Raw genomic sequence first — 17,474 nt, 5'->3', positions numbered from 1 at the left:
CTCCCTGCTCCTCCCATCCCCGCCTCGCCCACAGCCGCCAGGCGTGTGAGCGTCAGGCTGTCTCTTCCCAATGACTTGCTTCTTTATACGACGCCGCCGTATGTTTGCATTAATTAGATTCTAACTTTTTAGGCGTGGGTGTTCCACATTTGTAGACGTGGCAAGACTTGCAAGGTTGAGGCAAGTCGTTTTTGCCCAAGGCCGAACCATAATAATGTTTATGAGGAAATTAACGGAGCTATTCACACGAGACGGGACTTTAAGTGACGCCAGGCGTGAGTGGCAGGACCGTGGGAACCGGAGCTTAATATCTATCTGAGCTTGATGCTGAAATTTTCATCTTAGTGTAATCGGCGGATGTTCCGTGGAATCTGGACAGCTACTTCTGTTGTTAGAGGGATCTGAAATGGAAGACTATGTTTCAGGATTCTGTACTTTCTGTTAGTTCCACAGACCACGTGAAGCCGCTTGCGCACTTGCTTGTACAACACAGCAGCAGCAATCTTTGCTTCTTCCACCTTCATAACAAGAATGGGATATGTTGGTGGCGTGTCCCGTGGCCAGGAGGAACACTGACGCACCACAAGTCTCTGCTAGCGCTGCCATGCTGGCGTCGTGGTTGGGGGCAGGATGGAGGGAATACATTGCCTGCACGCTGAGTGGCGCATCACTCTTTCCTGTAGCGCCATTATGATCTCTTTGAGTATAAAGAAAGAAAGAAAGCAATCCCTCCGCTTCCTTCCCTGTATCTTGACCTGCCCAGCAGCAGTAAGCAGTGCATCACACACTGCAGGTCACGTACCCATTTCTTCCTGGCGAGGCCTGAGTGTCATGTCAGCCTGGCCCACTTGGCGTAGAGAAAGTGTCCTGTCAGGCTGGCGTGTCGGGTGGGGCCTAGACGTGCTGGCTGACGCGGCAACCTTTGTTCCACCCGGAGGGTGAGTGTGCTGGTGACGGGATTACTCTGAGCCTCCAGTGCCGTGTGTTGCCCTGCCCTGTCCTGTCTTGCTCGTCGATCTAGCCTCGCCCTGAGTGTGGGTGCTTCCCCCTACAACTTGTGCGACACAGGGAAGAGAATTTGTTAGGCTTAAGAAGCTGAGATATTTAGTTTTTATTTCCCGATTTTTTTGTGTTCGTTGACTTCCAATCCTTTCCTTGGTTACTGCTTTGGCTCAACACTTCCAGAACGTTTATCTCAGAATCCAAAGTGGTGCCTTCCTATATCGGCGAGCAGGACAGGAGAAGCGTCTCTTGTTGAGGGTCTCTGTCACAGGTGCTTCATGTGTGTGCGCCGCTTGTGAGGGTGTGTGGGTGAAGGATGGAGTGTGTGCAGGACTCAAGCGTTTCCCTCAGCGTCACTTGTTTGTCGCGTCCTCAGCCACCCCTCCCCGTGACTGCCTTGGGTGGAGTCACAGGGAGGGACAGGCAGGAAAGTGCGCGTAGACGTGTGAAAGACTTAGAAATACTCGACTGATAAAACATATTCGAGATTTCATGCTCTGATCTCTCTCTCTCTCTCTCTCTCTCTCTCTCTCTCTCTCTCTCTCTCTCTCACATACGAGTAAGTGTTGAGTAAAGAACAGAACACGCTTTCGTTTGCCTCGCTTTCTCTACACGTCTATTTTTTTTTTTTTACTGACTTCGAAGTTTAGTCACGTATCTGCCTTTCCTCCCTCCCCTCTTGTCTCTGGCCTTCCTCTCCCTTTCCTGCAATCTCTCCCTTCCATCTCTTTCCCTCCACTCTCCTCTTCCTTTCCGATCTGTCCTTCTCCTCCCTACCACCTGACATTTTCACAGTATCCACGTACATGAGAACATTATTTTGTGGGTACACTGCACACTAACCAATATATATTACGTTACACTGAATCTCTCTCTCTCTCTCTCTCTCTCTCTCTCTCTCTCTCTCTCTCTCTCTCTCTCTCTCTCTCTCCCTTTTATCCAGCTCGTTATATCTTTTCTCATCCCAGTTTTTTTTTTTTTTTCCCGGGCTGCTTCTTACATCTCCTTCTTCCCACTTTTCTTTCCTTTCTCCCTTATCATCTCTTTCCTTCCATATGTTTCTTTTTTTCGTTTCTTTTATTTTCCTTCTCTTCCACGTCCTTTCCAGCAAGAGAGCAAAGTGGTGTTAATTTTCCACTGAGAGCCTGCAAGAGAGAGAGAGAGAGAGAGAGAGAGAGAGAGAGAGAGAGAGAGGTAATATTTACACCTATGCATAATATTTCAGGTATATTGGCCTAACTACTACGTGCATCTAATGGCTCTTTATTCACAGGTATGGCGGCTTAATTGACTCATTTAATACGCTTTACTTTTATTTGCATTATTTTCAACCTCTTGGTGTGAAATTAGGGGATCATTCTCTCCTGTACCACTCCTTTCCCTCTCCCTCTCCCCAGCTAACTCCTTCACCATATTCCTACTCCCCCACTCACTACAGGTAACCTTTTCACCTTGGAATCATTCACTCTTCTATCCCTCCTCTCCGTCTCCCTTCACCTCATTCCCCCTCCCTCTCACATTAGCGCTCCCCCAGTAAGCCTCCCCTTGCCTTTTCTCGCCCACTTCTCTTTTTGTTTTCCCATGTAGTGTTAGTTAGCCCTGGCTTTACACCTGGCTTTAATTCCCTTACCTGAGCGACTTAGTGGCGCCGCAACGTTACCCGTGTGTGTATGTGTGTAGATTACAGGTAAACATGAACACACACACACACACACACACACACACACACACACACACACACACACACACACACACACACACACACACACACACACAGCTGCCTCGTGTGGTTTTCAGGTGTTTACTTTTAATGCAACATGTGCGTAGATTTTCCGGTGTGGTTAGCCAGGAATGAATGAAAATGTGGATGCCTTTTATAGCCTTACATAAACACACACACATACACACACACACACACACACACACATTCACACGGGACGACACGCGACCATTTAATTTCTCGTTCCCAGAATTCGACAAAATGTTTACAAATATCAGCGGGACGGGAAGGCGGCGGTTGCGTTGTCTGTCTGTGTGTCTGTCTGTGTGTCTGTGTGTCTGTCTGTCTGTGCGTCTGTGATATAAATACATTTACCGACACACGCATTTTTTTTCTTTCTTTTTTTTTTTATCTGCTTCTGGTTCACTTTGTCTCTCCGTTTGCATGTTTGTTTGTAAAAAAATGTTCATGTTTTTATTTATTTTTTTGTCTTTCCGTGTATGAATTTTTGTGTTTGTTTGTGATCTGTTCATGTCAACTTTTTTTTTCCTTTTTCTTTTATATATTTCTTTTTTAGAGGATCTGTATTTGTCGGCCAGTGCGTTTGTTTGTCAGTCATTACGCTTCCCTCGGTGTCAATGTGTATGCCTAACCATGAGAAGTAGTCTTGCATAATGGTATTCGGTAGTAGTGATAGTAATGATGATAACAATAGTAATAATCAACAACAATTATATTCGAGCATCTCTCTCTCTCTCTCTCTCTCTCTCTCTCTCTCTCTCTCTCTCTCTCTCTCTCTCTCTCTCTCGTTAGGTAAGACAATAACAATCTGCTTACCTACTTGTGCAAGCCTGCAAGATTACACTGCAGAGAGAGAGAGAGAGAGAGAGAGAGAGAGAGAGAGAGAGAGAGAGAGAGAGAGAGAGAGAGAGAGAGAGAGTGTGTAGCGTGTAGAGTAAAAGAATAGAGTGGGAGTGACGATGGTGTGTGTGTGAAGGTGGTAGTGGTTGTGATGGTGGTGTGAGTGGTGCAGGAAGGAGGTGGTGGTAGTAGTGGTGGTGGTGGTGGTGGCGTGGAAGTGTTGCGGAAAGGAGAGGACAGTGAGTGTTGGTGGTGGAAACATGTGGAAACCTGAATTTTGGCCTAAAGTTTTCTCTCTGCTGCTCGCTCGTGTGTTGTGTGTTGTGGTTGCTGTGCACTGGGCTGGATGTCACCGGCTCTGTTTATTCGTTTGTTTGCTACTGGTCCAATCTACACTATCATGGAGAGAGAGAGAGAGAGAGAGAGAGAGAGAGAGAGAGAGAGAGAGAGAGAGAGAGAGAGAGAGAGAGAGAGAGAGCCCCGTAAGAGCCAACTCTACTACTACTACTACTACTACTACTACTACTACTACTACTACTACTACTACTACCACCACCACCTGCTTGAACTCTTGAACAAGGCTTAAACTTGTCTCCGTGTTGAAAGCGGAAGGGGATTACATGGCATGATCAAACAGCAACAGACCATTAGCCCTTTGCTTGGCTGTTTGAGAACCGCTTTTAACTATTGGTTTAAAAAGTTAGGATAGCAGATGAAAGAGAGGAGAGGAGAGGAGAGGAGAGGAGAGGAGAGGTAGTCTCGCACGAGGGAGAGCTGTAAAGTTCAGATTTGGAAACATATATGCTTTTGAAGATTTTTTCTTAACGAACTGTGAAAAAAAAAAAATGTGTGTGTGTGTGTGTGTGTGTGTGTGTGTGTGTGTGTGTGTGTGTGTGAAGGAACTGATATTGTGAAATAGTCTGTTGGTAGCGGGTCGAGGAAAGGATTTTTTAGGGGGAATAAAGTAGTTTTAGGAGGGAACGTCAAATTGAGCCAAGCTGGAGAAGAGAGAATATGCATAATGGGATACAGGGAGGGAGGGAGGAAGGGAGGGGAGTGCTGGAGGATTGGCAGGGGTGGGGGGGGGCGCAGGTATAGATTAAGTGGAGAGATAAGTGGATGGAATGAGAAGACTGGTTGAAAAAGTTCCAAAGAAAAATGATCCTATTGAAAGAGAGAGAGAGAGAGAGAGAGAGAGAGAGAGAGAGAGAGAGAGAGAGAGAGAGAGAGAGAGAGAGAGAGAGAGAGAAGGGGGGGAGGATTGTGGAGATACTGGATAGGGTAGACCGGGGGAGAGGTGGGAGGGATTTGCTGGGAAGTCAGAGAAGGGGAGGGAGACGAGAGAAGTAAAGGGTGGAAAAAGAGAGGCAGAGAAGGGTGGATGTTGTGAGGTGGGAGGGAAGAGTGTGAGTGTTTCTGCTGCTACACTCACGAAAATAAAGACTTAATGTAAAATATGGAGGTGGCGGGCAAGGCTTTTAACGTAATTATGCCCAAGGGGGTTACTTATTACAAATATATATAAGTTATTTATTTCACACGGGATTATCTGGTACACGTTCACACATGATGGAAAAGGGTAATAGAGCAATCCTTTTGTTAATTCCATGTGTGATGGCTTAATGCTTCCTATTTTAAAAGGCTTTACCAATCCTAAGCTGGTAATCTATAGGTGTTTTATTCATGATTTCTGAGCTAGTCTGTTTATTTCATTGTGTTCATTTACTTGTATATTTATTTATCTATGTATCTATTTATCTGTATCTATTTATATTATTGTTAAATCGTTAGGCTGTTCCTTATGAGTGTCTTGAGAAGTGTTAGCCACCTATCCACCCACACCCACACATACACACACGCACACACACACACACATATAAACTGTGGGGTGATCTCTTGTCTTGCCCACACATTCATCTTCATCCTCCTCTTCAGCCATTCATCCTCGTCTCAGTCCTTCTCGTCCTCTTTATCCGGCATATCCCATAAAGTTCAGATTTATGCTCTCATCCTCGTCCTCTTCATCCTTCTCTTCCTCCTCTTTCTCCTAATCCTTTCTATGTCGCCTTCTGTACCATTCATAGATTAATTTTTTTTTTTTCTCCCAGTGTTCCTCCGATAACAGGAACCGTCGATCTCCGTTACCCGCTCTGCTTACTTTGCATCACCACTACCACCACCACCACCACCACCACCACCACCGTCACGATCATTACACTTGGTTTGCTTTCAAAGGCAAACAAATACGTAACGTTCTGCTTCCTAATCTCCATACTCATCCCACCTCTCTCTCTCTCTCTCTCTCTCTCTCTCTCTCTCGCATATATTCACAAGCTTCACAAGTGTTTATACAGAAGAGTAGTGCATCCATTTAATAAAACATGTCTTCTTTTTCGCACGTTCAGCAAGACTTTCAAGAGCACGTTAGAAAATTAACATGTGTTGCAACGAGAGAGAAAAAAACGAATAGTAACAAGGAAAGGAGTAGAACGTAGTGGAAAATGACAGAGAATGTAAATGAAAATAAACAGATAAACCGTTGTTGAAATAATCTGTGGTTTTGTTCTTGTGAAATTATAATGTTTCAGGAATGGGGGTCCTCGGTCCTCGTCCCTCGTCTCTTTTACTCGTCTCCTCCATTATGTTGAAAAAGCGGCGCCATGGATTCCCGTACAGCAAATTCCAACGTCCTATTGTTTTCAGTCAGCGAATCAATCATCTCCCTCATTTCGTTGATTGAAAACAAATCTCGTCTCAACCGTGTACAGTCGTCGAGAAAAGAGACAAACGTGTGCAGCGAGCGTCGTTCATTCCTGGATGTGTTCACTCAACGTGTGCAGGTCACTGGCTGTTCACTCACTGGACATGACGTGACTGGACATAAATCCGTGGTAGTATTACACACCGAACACACTTTTTGGTGGAGCTCCTCACTCACTTGTCCTGTGCCTTCACTCACCTACGCCATACACTGACATGTAAGGTGGAAAATATCTCATATCTTGCACCTCCACCAGGCCGAAGTGTTGCCAAGTGGTGCATGAAAGAACTGATGGTGTTTCCTCTCATGGTAAGCTTTCATAGACGTCAGTATCTCAGACAAAAAGGCGGGAATAAAAACACAATATTCTTTTCAAAATTTATGAGTTTTAAAAAGTATTGGCTTATTTCTCTTTGTTTTTCTTTTTTGTGAGTTAACATTAAATATATTAACAAAAAGAAGCAGGTGTAGTAGGTAATAAAGAGAGAAAAATGATAAATTAGATGGCGCAGCTTATCCCAAACAGCCGCTTAGGGACTGACGTAGGACTATTGATAATCATGAGAGAGAGAGAGAGAGAGAGAGAGAGAGAGAGAGGAGAGAGAGAGAGAGAGAGAGAGAGATGGATGGTGGGTGGGGCCATCAGGCGAGCTAGGCTGTCCCACCGCACCGGGTCTGCTCTAATGGAGGCCTGAATGGCGCCCGTCCCCGCGGTGCTGGCTAGGGCGGCACTGAAGGGCACGGTGACGGCAGCCAATTCACGGGGCTCCCTCTATCAGTGAAGGAAAAGAACCGTTTGGTGGTTAGGTAGGTAGGTAGAGGAGAGAGAGAGAGAGAGAGAGAGAGAGAGAGAGAGAGAGAGAGAGAGAGAGAGAGAGAGAGAGAGAGAGAGAGAGAGAGAGAGAGCGGTGAGTCAGGAATGAGCTCATTTCTGCAAGACACGGAAGAGAAAAGAAACTGAAAAATAAAAGGGAAAAGAAAGAAAGAAAATACGGGAGATGGAAGGAGTGAGAGGGAAAGAAAGAAATAACAATATACAGAGAGAAAAGACGATGAATCAAGGTAGAAACAGAAAAATGAGAATAGTAGGGTGTAAAATAATAAAATAAAAGAAAATGGAGAGAGGAGAGCGAAATCTAGAGAGAAGACCATTATGGAGGAGAGAAGCGTGGAGATGGGAAAGCCTAAAACCTGAACTCCCACTTGTTCTAAATTACTCATACCGAGAACTGTTTCGCATATGAAGTCTGGTACCGAAGCAAACCATCTAGCGTGTGATGACTTGTTCCAGTAGTGGCTGAGTTTGTACTAGATAATTTCCCAGGTAAGCAGCCTGTAACCCTTTGTCTGGTAATAACGACACATGAATGAATAACCATACACGACTTAAGTGAGGAAAAATCTAAGTACATTTAGTAAAGTTTCGAGCTGCTCATGTCCTTTGAAGCTCTATTGAAAACCTACACTCTTGAACATACAAGACCTTAGTGAGCAAAAAATATAAGTACAATTAGTAAAGATATGAACTATTTAATCACTCCTTTTGTTATCATTAGTGTGTTTGGAAACTCTACTGAAAACCTGCGGCAGACCATTTTATTGTTACTCAACTGAACACAAACCCTATCAGTGCAACGGTTAATGATCTCCTTTCACCTGTTGACGGCCAGGTGAGAGTGAGAGTGAGAGTGAGGCAATTCACTCTCCCTGTATCGTGCCCCAGGTGCTCGCCGGGGTGTGTGGCGGCGCAGGCCCACGCAGCCAGCACACCCAAATTATTGAGCCACCAAGTGTGTGGGGGGTGGTGAGGAGAGGTCACGGGACAGCTGGGTCAGGTCACATGGGAGGGAGGTGGTGATGGTAGTGGTGGTAATGATGATATAGGCACTAGTAGTGGTGAATGTGATGCCAAGTGAAGTGAATTAAAAAGGAACACACACACACACACACACACACACACACACACACACACACACACATTAGAAAACAAATACACATTAATACGAAATAACATAACTATAAAATTTAACAAATAAAAAGATACAATAAGAACACAGAACTAAACAACTAAAGAGCAAACATTGAAACATAAAAAAAAAAAAAATATTCAACAACAAAAACAACGACAACAACAACAACAACAACAACAACAACAACAACAGCAACAAAAACAACGACAACAACAACAACAACAACAACAACAACAACAGCAACAACAACCACTACTACAACTACAGCAACAACAAGTCGAGGGCATCATGTGAAGTCGAAAAATACGAAAACACCCCGACAAAACAGTCAAAACACACACACACACACACCAATAAAGGATGAGAATAAAAATCACATAAATCTGGAATGTGTGGTGGTGATGGTGGTGGTGGTGGTAGTGGTGGTGGTGGGCGAGGGAGTGAAGGAAAGACGAATAGAGACCAGGTGAGAGAAAACAGATGAATATTTAGGAGAGAGAGAGAGAGAGAGAGAGAGAGAGAGAGAGAGAGAGAGAGAGAGAGAGAGAGAGAGAGAGAGAGAGATTAGATCATTTAAAGGTAAGGATAGGGCGTGAGGAAAAAGAGCATCAGAAGAGGGAGAAAGGGAGGGAGGTAAAGGTATAGAAGAGAATAGAGAGACAAAGAAAGTGGATTTGTGCAAGTGTGGCCGAAATGGAGGACAGCAGGAAGGAAGGTAAAGTTGATTGATGCAAGGGTGGGGAACAGTGTGGAGGAAGGAGAGTGAAGAGAAATGGTTCCTGGTAAAATACTTGTACCAGAGGCGAAGGTGACGCGAGACGAGAGAGGAGAGAAGAGGAAATAAGAGAAAAATTGCCTTAATAAAGTAAAAGGAGAATGGACGGGCATTAACAGAAGTATATAACAATAAATGTAACAATACAGAGAGAGAGAGAGAGAGAGAGAGAGAGAGAGAGAGAGAGAGAGAGAGAGAGAGAGAGAGAGAGAGAGAGAGAGAGAGAGAGAGAGAGGGGACTATGGAGAGATGATCCTCTAAAATCAATACCCAGAGAGATCCGTGCCAGTCCTCCATCCTTTGCCCCACCACCATCACCTCTCCTCCACCACCACCACATCACCACCATCATCACCACCACGCTTGTATACCACCTAATAATGTATCAATAGTACCTGCCATCGCGTCTGTGTTCCAGCCGCTTTAAATAACCACCTAGATATATATTTCGAAAAAAAGGCACATCTTTATTGCGTGTTTACTCCAACCTTGCAAATAACGTGCAATCTATCAGGATTTATTTCACATTACCTGCGCCTCTTTATATGAAAAGGGCTTTGATTAAAAAAAACTCAAGAAAACTGCTAAATATATACATTAACTGTTATAAATCTACAACTGCTGGCCATATTTTTCAGGCAATCCTTCATCAGGGTGACGTAAATAAAGCAAGGAGCCCAGACTCTCCTTTGAACCACAATCTAATGTCACGGTGGTGGTAACGCTGCTTATTCCTCCACCTCAACCCGCAACGAGTCTCAGCTAACGACACTTTCCTCCCACCAACGAACACATCTTTCCCTAGGGAGGAGAACAGATAGCAATAGAAAAGACAATAGTGTTTCCAGTGTGTATGTATTGGTGGCAGGTGGTTCTCACTCACTGGGCTTGTGGGACTGAGAGCCGAGGAACTTCTTGCATCAGTCTTTGTTCAGTGTTTTTCCTAAGGTACACGATGTTACTGTCCGCTTTGTTTTGTATTGTGTAAAATAGAAAACGAAAAAAACTGTCACTTCCTACGTGTTTTTTTTAGGGAGTGTTTGCCAAGAGTCCTTTTGATTCCTTCTCCCGCAGTGACGTTTTGTGTTTTGTGTGTGTTTTCTTTTTTTTCTTAAAGCTGTGTTGTTAAGTGAGGACAAACAGGTGGGCAGGGAGCAGTCTTGTATTTGTGTTGTTTGGATGCAAGACTAGCAGATCAGGTTAGGCAGGTGTTTGCGTTCGTGTGTGTGTGTGTGTGTGTGTGTGTAGTGGAATCGGTCAACTTGTTTGTGCGGTGAGCGGAAGTGTATTGTGGTGCTTGGGTGCCGAATGCTGTCTCTCTCTCTCTCTCTCTCTCTCTCTCTCTCTCTCTCTCTCTCACTTCGGAGCTCGAACTCATGAGCCCCTCCCTTCAAATTTCAAACAGCGTCCTCCTGCAGCTGTGGCACCGGCCCTGACTTTCATATGTAACAGAAGATTATCGCACCGTTTCCACAAATGTGTTTATGCAGCTGCCAAATATGAATAATAATTGAATATGCGTTTTTTTCTTTTCTGTAGTCCAGCTTGATGAGAATTACTGATCATTGTGATAATAATAATAATAATAATAATAATAATAATAATAATAATAATAATAATAATAATAATTCATTCATTTATTTTTTCTGTTACTACTGGATGTTATTGAGAGAGAGAGAGAGAGAGAGAGAGAGAGAGAGAGAGAGAGAGAGAGAGAGAGAGAGAGAGAGAGAGAGAGAGAGAGAGAGAGAGAGAGAGAGAGAAATGATCTTCAGAGAGACAAAGAATAATGAACATAGGGACATTCGATTTCAGTGTGTGTGTGTGTGTGTGTGTGTGTGTGTGTGTGTGTGTGTGTGTGTGTGTGTGTGTGTGTGTGTGTGTGTTTATTTGTTTGTTTGTAATTGTATTCATTAGAATTCTTTTCTGTGCAAAAATGAATACATGTTTCATTTTCTCGTTTCATTTGATACTTCATCAAAAGGTTTGGATAACAAGGGGATTAGATGAAGATTGATTTGCATATTGTATTATATTTATCTTCATTTGAGTCTATTGTTCATTTTCCCTTCGTTAATCTGAATTACTGTGCGATTCTTAACATTAATTTTTGTTTCTCCTCTTACTTTTTAATGTAACGAGAACAATACAACTTTCACCTTTTTTCATAATAAGCAGTGTACCTCTTGTTTTTGTGTCATTCTCGTCTCTTTGTGCTCATTACTTCTGCTTTCCTCTTTCCTAACTTGCTATAGTAGTCTCCTTTTGCTTCCTCTTCGTATTTTCCCGTCACCATCATAGCCAAAAACAACAACAACAACAACAACAACAACAACAACAACAATAATGACAACAACGACAACAGCAACAGAAACACCACAACAAACAGCCCTAATATTTTTACCCGCCACCGTTCCCCACACATGCGGCGGGACATCCGAGGGAAAAAGAAAAACCCAGAACAAAGGAATCCAATTTAGTGTGAAAAGTAACTATTCAAAAGAGCGAAATGAAATGCCTTCCACAAATATTACCTGTACACCATTACCTCGCCATTACCTCACGCGCACACCTTGCAAATTGCGTGAATGCTTTTAACGTCACCACCAACATTACCACCACCACCACCACCACTACTACTAAACTCCACTAGCAACATCAACAACACCAGCAGCAATAACAAATTCTACCACTATAACTACTACTACTACTACTACTACTCACTCACCTATCCATTCCTCTCCACAGGTGTGTTGATGGAGCAGCCCGGGAGGGAAGCAAGCAGGTATCACACACTCGGTTCTGTGTCACTTGGTAAGGAACCTCAGCCACACCAGCCTAGGAGGGGCAGTGAATGTGGCACAGCGCAAGGCAACACCACCACACTTCATTATTTTTGCCTTCCACCTCCTTCATCAGTGCCTGCTCCGCTTCCTTCCTCCCACCGGCACTCCTTCGCCCCCACCACCCCATGTTCCATAATTTTTCCCCCTCACACTTTGCCTTTCCATCTCCGGCTGCAAGGATACGTCATATTTCAAGTCCTTAACTTCCCCCTCTCCGCTCCTCACTCCCTCCCTCCTGGCCCTGTGTCTTTCCTTCCTCTTTCCTCATTCTTTTGCTGCTCTCATGTTCTCCTTCCCCCTTCCCTGCCCCACCAAGTCCCAGCGTAAGGGACCCCCGGGAGTATTAGCCCTGAAGGGAAGAGGAGGAGGAAGGAAGGAAGGAAGAAAGGACGGAAGGAAGGAAGGAAACAAGGGATTTACAAAGGAGGGACAGGATGGGAGCTTGCCACTAGGGCGAAGAAAGGAAAGAGATTGAAGAACATAAAACTAAAAGGATTGGAGATGGAGTTTTGCATCTTTTTGCAAATATACCAGTGAAGAGCTTGGGTCGAAAAGGAGAATGTTGTTGTTGTTGTTGTTGTTGTTGTTGTTGTTGCTGTTGTTGTTGTTGTTGTTGTTGTTGTTGTTGTTGTTGTTGTTGTTGTTGTTGTTGTTGTTGTTGTTGTTGTTGTTGTTTAATTAACTAACGAGGTATTGCATGTTTCTACCTCGTTTTTATAAGTTTTATTTATTTATTCATATATTTTTATTCATATGTATTGTTTAATTTGACGTTGTGTGTGTGTGTGTGTGTGTGTGTGTGTGTGTGTGTGTGTGTGCGCGCGTCACCGCTCGCTCATGTATGCGTGTTCACTCCTAACCTTTAACATTCTGGACCGCCTCGGGAGTGATTTCTGGCAAAGGGGAAGGAAAGGGAATCGAACCGCTGTCTCGTAAATGCCATTCTGCCACTGTACGTGCACATCCCGCCCCCTCCTCGCCCCTCGCCCTTCCCTCCCTCATTTTTGTCCCCTCCATTGTTACGGCTGACGGTCTGACTGTTGGCGCTGCTCTCATTTCACGCTTTTGACAAACAGTTCTATTTTTTCCTACTTGTTTTCCTTTCTTTTATTATTTTTGCTGTACATAGGTGACTTATTTTCTCTCCCATTTTACTATACACTCACCTCTCACCTCAAATATCATTCCCTCACTATACCTTCCCTAATCCCCATCCCTTAAACCCATTCCATCAGTCACACCCCTTCCCCATCACTTCCCCATCAGTGTTAGCCGCACACAGCCATCCTTTACATGGAACCTTATCGGAGGCACTGCACTAAATCCATACACATTGCCGGCAGCTTCTCTCTCTTCCTCTTCCCGCGTGGTGGAGGCAAGGGACGAAGGTGGCGGCGGCGGTGACTGATGCTGGATTATGGGTGGTGTATGTGCACGTGTGGAGGTGTTGGGTGGGTGTGTGTGTGTGCACGTGTGGAGGTGCGTGTGTGTGTGTGTACGTGTGGAAGGTGTTGGGTGTGTGTGTGTGCACTTGTGGAGGTGTGTGTGTGTGTGTGTGTAGGTGTGGAAGGTGTTGGGTGTGTGTGCACTTGTGGAGGTGTTGTGTGGAGGTTATGTGCACGTGTGGAAGGTGAAGGGCGTGTGTGGAGGTGTTGTGTGTGTGTGTGTGTGTGTGTGTGTGTGAGAGGAAAGTTTCGTTCATGGATGACGTGTTGAGTCGATGGTGAGAATTTTTCGAAGGGAAAACTTACAAAATATTTTGAAACGTTTTTGCAAAAGAAGATGACTGATTTCTTTTGAGAAGGATAAAAAAAAAAAAAAATCTATAAAAATAGGGAAAAGAGAAGCTGGTGCGTAGAAAAGGAGGAGGAGGAAAAGTAAAGTAAAAGCGAAGAGGAATTGTAAAGTATGACATGGGAGGTGAATGGAAAATAAAGGAAGTCTTGTAGCGAAGAAGAGAAACTGGAGAAAGAAAAATAGAGGGAGAAAGTAAGTGATGGAGACAGGATGGTAGGAAAGCGAGAAGAGGAGGGGGTTTGTGAGGGTAAAAGGAAGCAGGGAGGAGGAATAAAGAAAGGAATAGGAGAAGTGTGTAGTGGAAGTGAAGTGATAAATAGATAGATAGATAGATAGATAGATAGATAGATAGATAGATAGATAGAGAGAGAGAGAGAGAGAGAGAGAGAGAGAGAGAGAGAGAGAGAGAGAGAGAGAGAGAGAGAGAGGACAATGTGGTAGGAAACAACTTCAGAAAGGAAAGGATACTAATTGTATGTTTCAGGTGAAGGGGGCGGAGGAAGCTTGAGGTGTCTGACAAAGTGTTCATTCTCGACCGAGCAAAGAAAGGGAGGAAGGAACGCGAGGGAGAGGAAGGCAAGGAAGCGAATGGCAGAACCTGAAGGAAGAGAGACGTGCGAATTAGTTGTTTGTAGAAGGGCAAGGGTTGTATGTATGTGTGTGTGTGTGTGTGTGTGTGTGTGTGTGTCTGGTGGGGTGGGAAGGCATAAGGGAAGGGAAGGGAACAAAACCAATACATGATAAAGTTTCCACAAAGTAATCACAGGTTGAACTTGGGCGAGGCGAGGGAAGTTTGTTTAAGACGGGTTTTTTCCTCTCTCTCTCTCTCTCTCTCTCTCTCTCTCTCTCTCTCTCTCTCTCTCTCTCTCTCTCTCTCTCTCTCTCTCTCTCTCTCTCTCTATCTATCTATCTATCTATCTATCTATCTCTTCTTCCGCCTTCTTCTTTTCTCCCTTTTCTCTCTTTCCTCCTCCTTCCCTTTACCCTCTCCTCGTCATGTCCATTCCCCACCTCTCCTTCCGCAGTAGAATGTCGAGAGAGACTGTTATTTTGTACCAGTGCAGGGTTCCCAACGACGAGACAGAAAATGACCAGTGTTATCAGAAATATGGGGAGTAATATGAATATGCAAAACTGATGTGATAATAGTTGAATATTTGAATAATTACGTCATTACCAGAATTTACATACAAAAAAATGTTAAAAGAAAGAGTAGATGACAAAAAAAAGGGAAGCAGTGTGATTTCTTTACAGTGAGGGAAGCAGCAGGGCGAGGCTGTGAAGCAAACAGAGGGGAGAACTGAGTAAATGTCGCGCCGGGAACATAAGCTTGGGAGAATCCGGGAATCAAAAGTGGATTTGTCTTTCTGAATGGCCTCACTTTGTTTCTATTTACTTATTTTTTCGTACTGATTTTTGTGTCGGCGAGAAAATAAAGGTAACAAAATGAAGGAATCGCAGGATAAGAGCATGAAGTAGATGGAGCTGGAATAGTAAAAATCAACTCATGTGTGGTGTAGAGTGGCGGCGCTGAGTGTACAACTAGCCACACCACCACCACACATTCCCTCCTGCCCCAGCACCGCCTTATGACCATATTCAGAAACACTCACCAGGAGTATTTTCAAAGACCACTAAGACGATTAGCCGGGTTCTCAAGAGCGTTTCTCCAATTAATAATGTAAAAATCTTGTTAATCTGGCACTAGAACCATAATAGCACGCTAAAAAACAGTGCAACTTCAAACAGAGCCTTTTTGAAAGTAGCGGAGATGCGGCGCAGATGTGTTTCAAAATATAGCACACTCCCACGTCTCTCCCAGCCTCATTTCTCCCATCCTTCCTATCACCCACTCACCTCCCCACCACCACAAGTCCTAAAGAAGCAAACATTAGTGGTACTGATAGTGATGACGGGATGACATTGATCTGTAAACGCTATCGGGTACAGATGGTATTGGTAATATTTAAATGGACTGAGTGATAAACAAAATTTGGTGATAAAAGGCGTAAATAGGCGAGCACTCACAAACAACGAGTTGGGTCAATTTGGGCTTAATGGACCGCACTTTTTACGTTTATATTAGGCTGAGTGCCCGTCCGCTCTGTACATGTGCTGGTATGTATGCGTGGCTCGCTCTATCTATCTCTTTGTGTATATAGGTGTATGAATATATACTTGGTTAACCTATAGGTGTGTGTGTGTGTGTTTGTATGTATGTATTCCCCCTCTCTCTCTCTTTCAGAATAAAAAATGTTACTCTATTGTCTCTTTTCTGTAAATTTTCCCTCTTTTTTTATCCTGTGAACATTCGTATGATGAAGGTAAACAGAGATTTTATAGATAGTGACTTGAAATAGTGAAGAACTGTTTCAAAATATTCTCTTTTGAAAACTATTACTGCTCTTCTCGTTTCTCTTATCACCTTGTTTATTTTTGTTTCATTTTGTCTTTTTTTCACTTTTTTTTTCTTTCCCCGGAATTTCTGATATTTTTCTTAATGTTTTCTCTTCTCGTATCCTGTTTCTGGTAGGCTGTGTATATACATCTCACGTTTGTCACTCATCTTTCTCCCTTCCCTGTTCTCCCTTCGGTGTTGTAATCTCTCTGTGCCTCCCTCTGTTCAAACTGTCCGCCCTGCTCCATTCCACGCCCTTTATTCTCCTCTCCTTGTATTTCCCTGATTCCCTTTCTTTTCCTCCTCTCTCTGTCTCCTCTCATCCCTTTCCCTCTTCTTTGAATTGTTACTTTTTGTTCAGTATTCCGTCACGATTTTTTTTTTTTACTTTCACTCACTAATCTATCACTCTTTTAAATGATAAGTGCATCGATTTCCCTTCCCCTTCCCCTCTTTTAACTTTTATTCTCTTCTACTCCTTTCCTTCCTCCTTATTCCCTTCCTTTCCCCTCCTTTTCAATTTTTCTTTTAAATTCTTGCAGCTTTTTTTTTCCGTATTCTCATCTTCTCCCCTTTCCTAGATTTCTCTTCTAATTCTTCATCTCCTTCCCCTTTTTCTAGTTTTCTTCCTCTAATCCTTTCTCTTCTTTCTTTATCATAACTTTTCTTCATCTTCATCTACTCCTGTTTCTTCCTTATCTTTCTAATTTTCCCTCCTGCTTCTTTATTTATGTTCCTTTCCCTTTGTTTACACACACTCGGTTCCCAGTATTAGAGGTTTCTTATCACATGTTCCGGGTGAGTCATGAATGTTGTGTTTTGTGACATGCTGCCAGTTCGCCTTGTCCTTATTCCCTTCTCCTCCTCCTCCTCCTCCTTCTTCAGGGATTTATCTTCCTCCTGTTTCCTCCTGTTTCTCTTCCATCTTATCAGATTTCTTTTTCTCAGTGTTTTCATCTGTTTTTGTTCATGTTTCCTTCTCTCAGTTTATTTTTCACTGTTATTTTCTGTGTTGCTTTCTTTTCGCTTTTATATCGCTTCTTTTTGTCTTCCCCCACTTTATTCCCTCCTTAGCTTCTCCCTCCCTCTATTCAGTTTTTTTTGTTCCATTTTTATCGTTTTCTATTCCTCCCCTCTCGTATGTTACCATCTCTCCTTTCCTCCCACTCTCCCTATTCCTTTATTTCATGGTATGCCAGGAAATAATGAGAGAGAGAGAGAGAGAGAGAGAGAGAGAGAGAGAGAGAGAGAGAGAGAGAGAGAGAGAGAGTATAAACAACAGTCTTGGAAGTGTCTTGTGAGTGTTGCCATTTAGTTTACACATCATTTATTCAACTTGCTCTG

Source organism: Scylla paramamosain, chromosome 20 (assembly GCF_035594125.1).
Source record: "Scylla paramamosain isolate STU-SP2022 chromosome 20, ASM3559412v1, whole genome shotgun sequence".
NCBI classification, from domain to species: domain Eukaryota; kingdom Metazoa; phylum Arthropoda; class Malacostraca; order Decapoda; family Portunidae; genus Scylla; species Scylla paramamosain.
The sequence above is the reverse complement of the archived record's forward strand: the minus strand, read 5'-3'. Positions refer to the sequence as shown.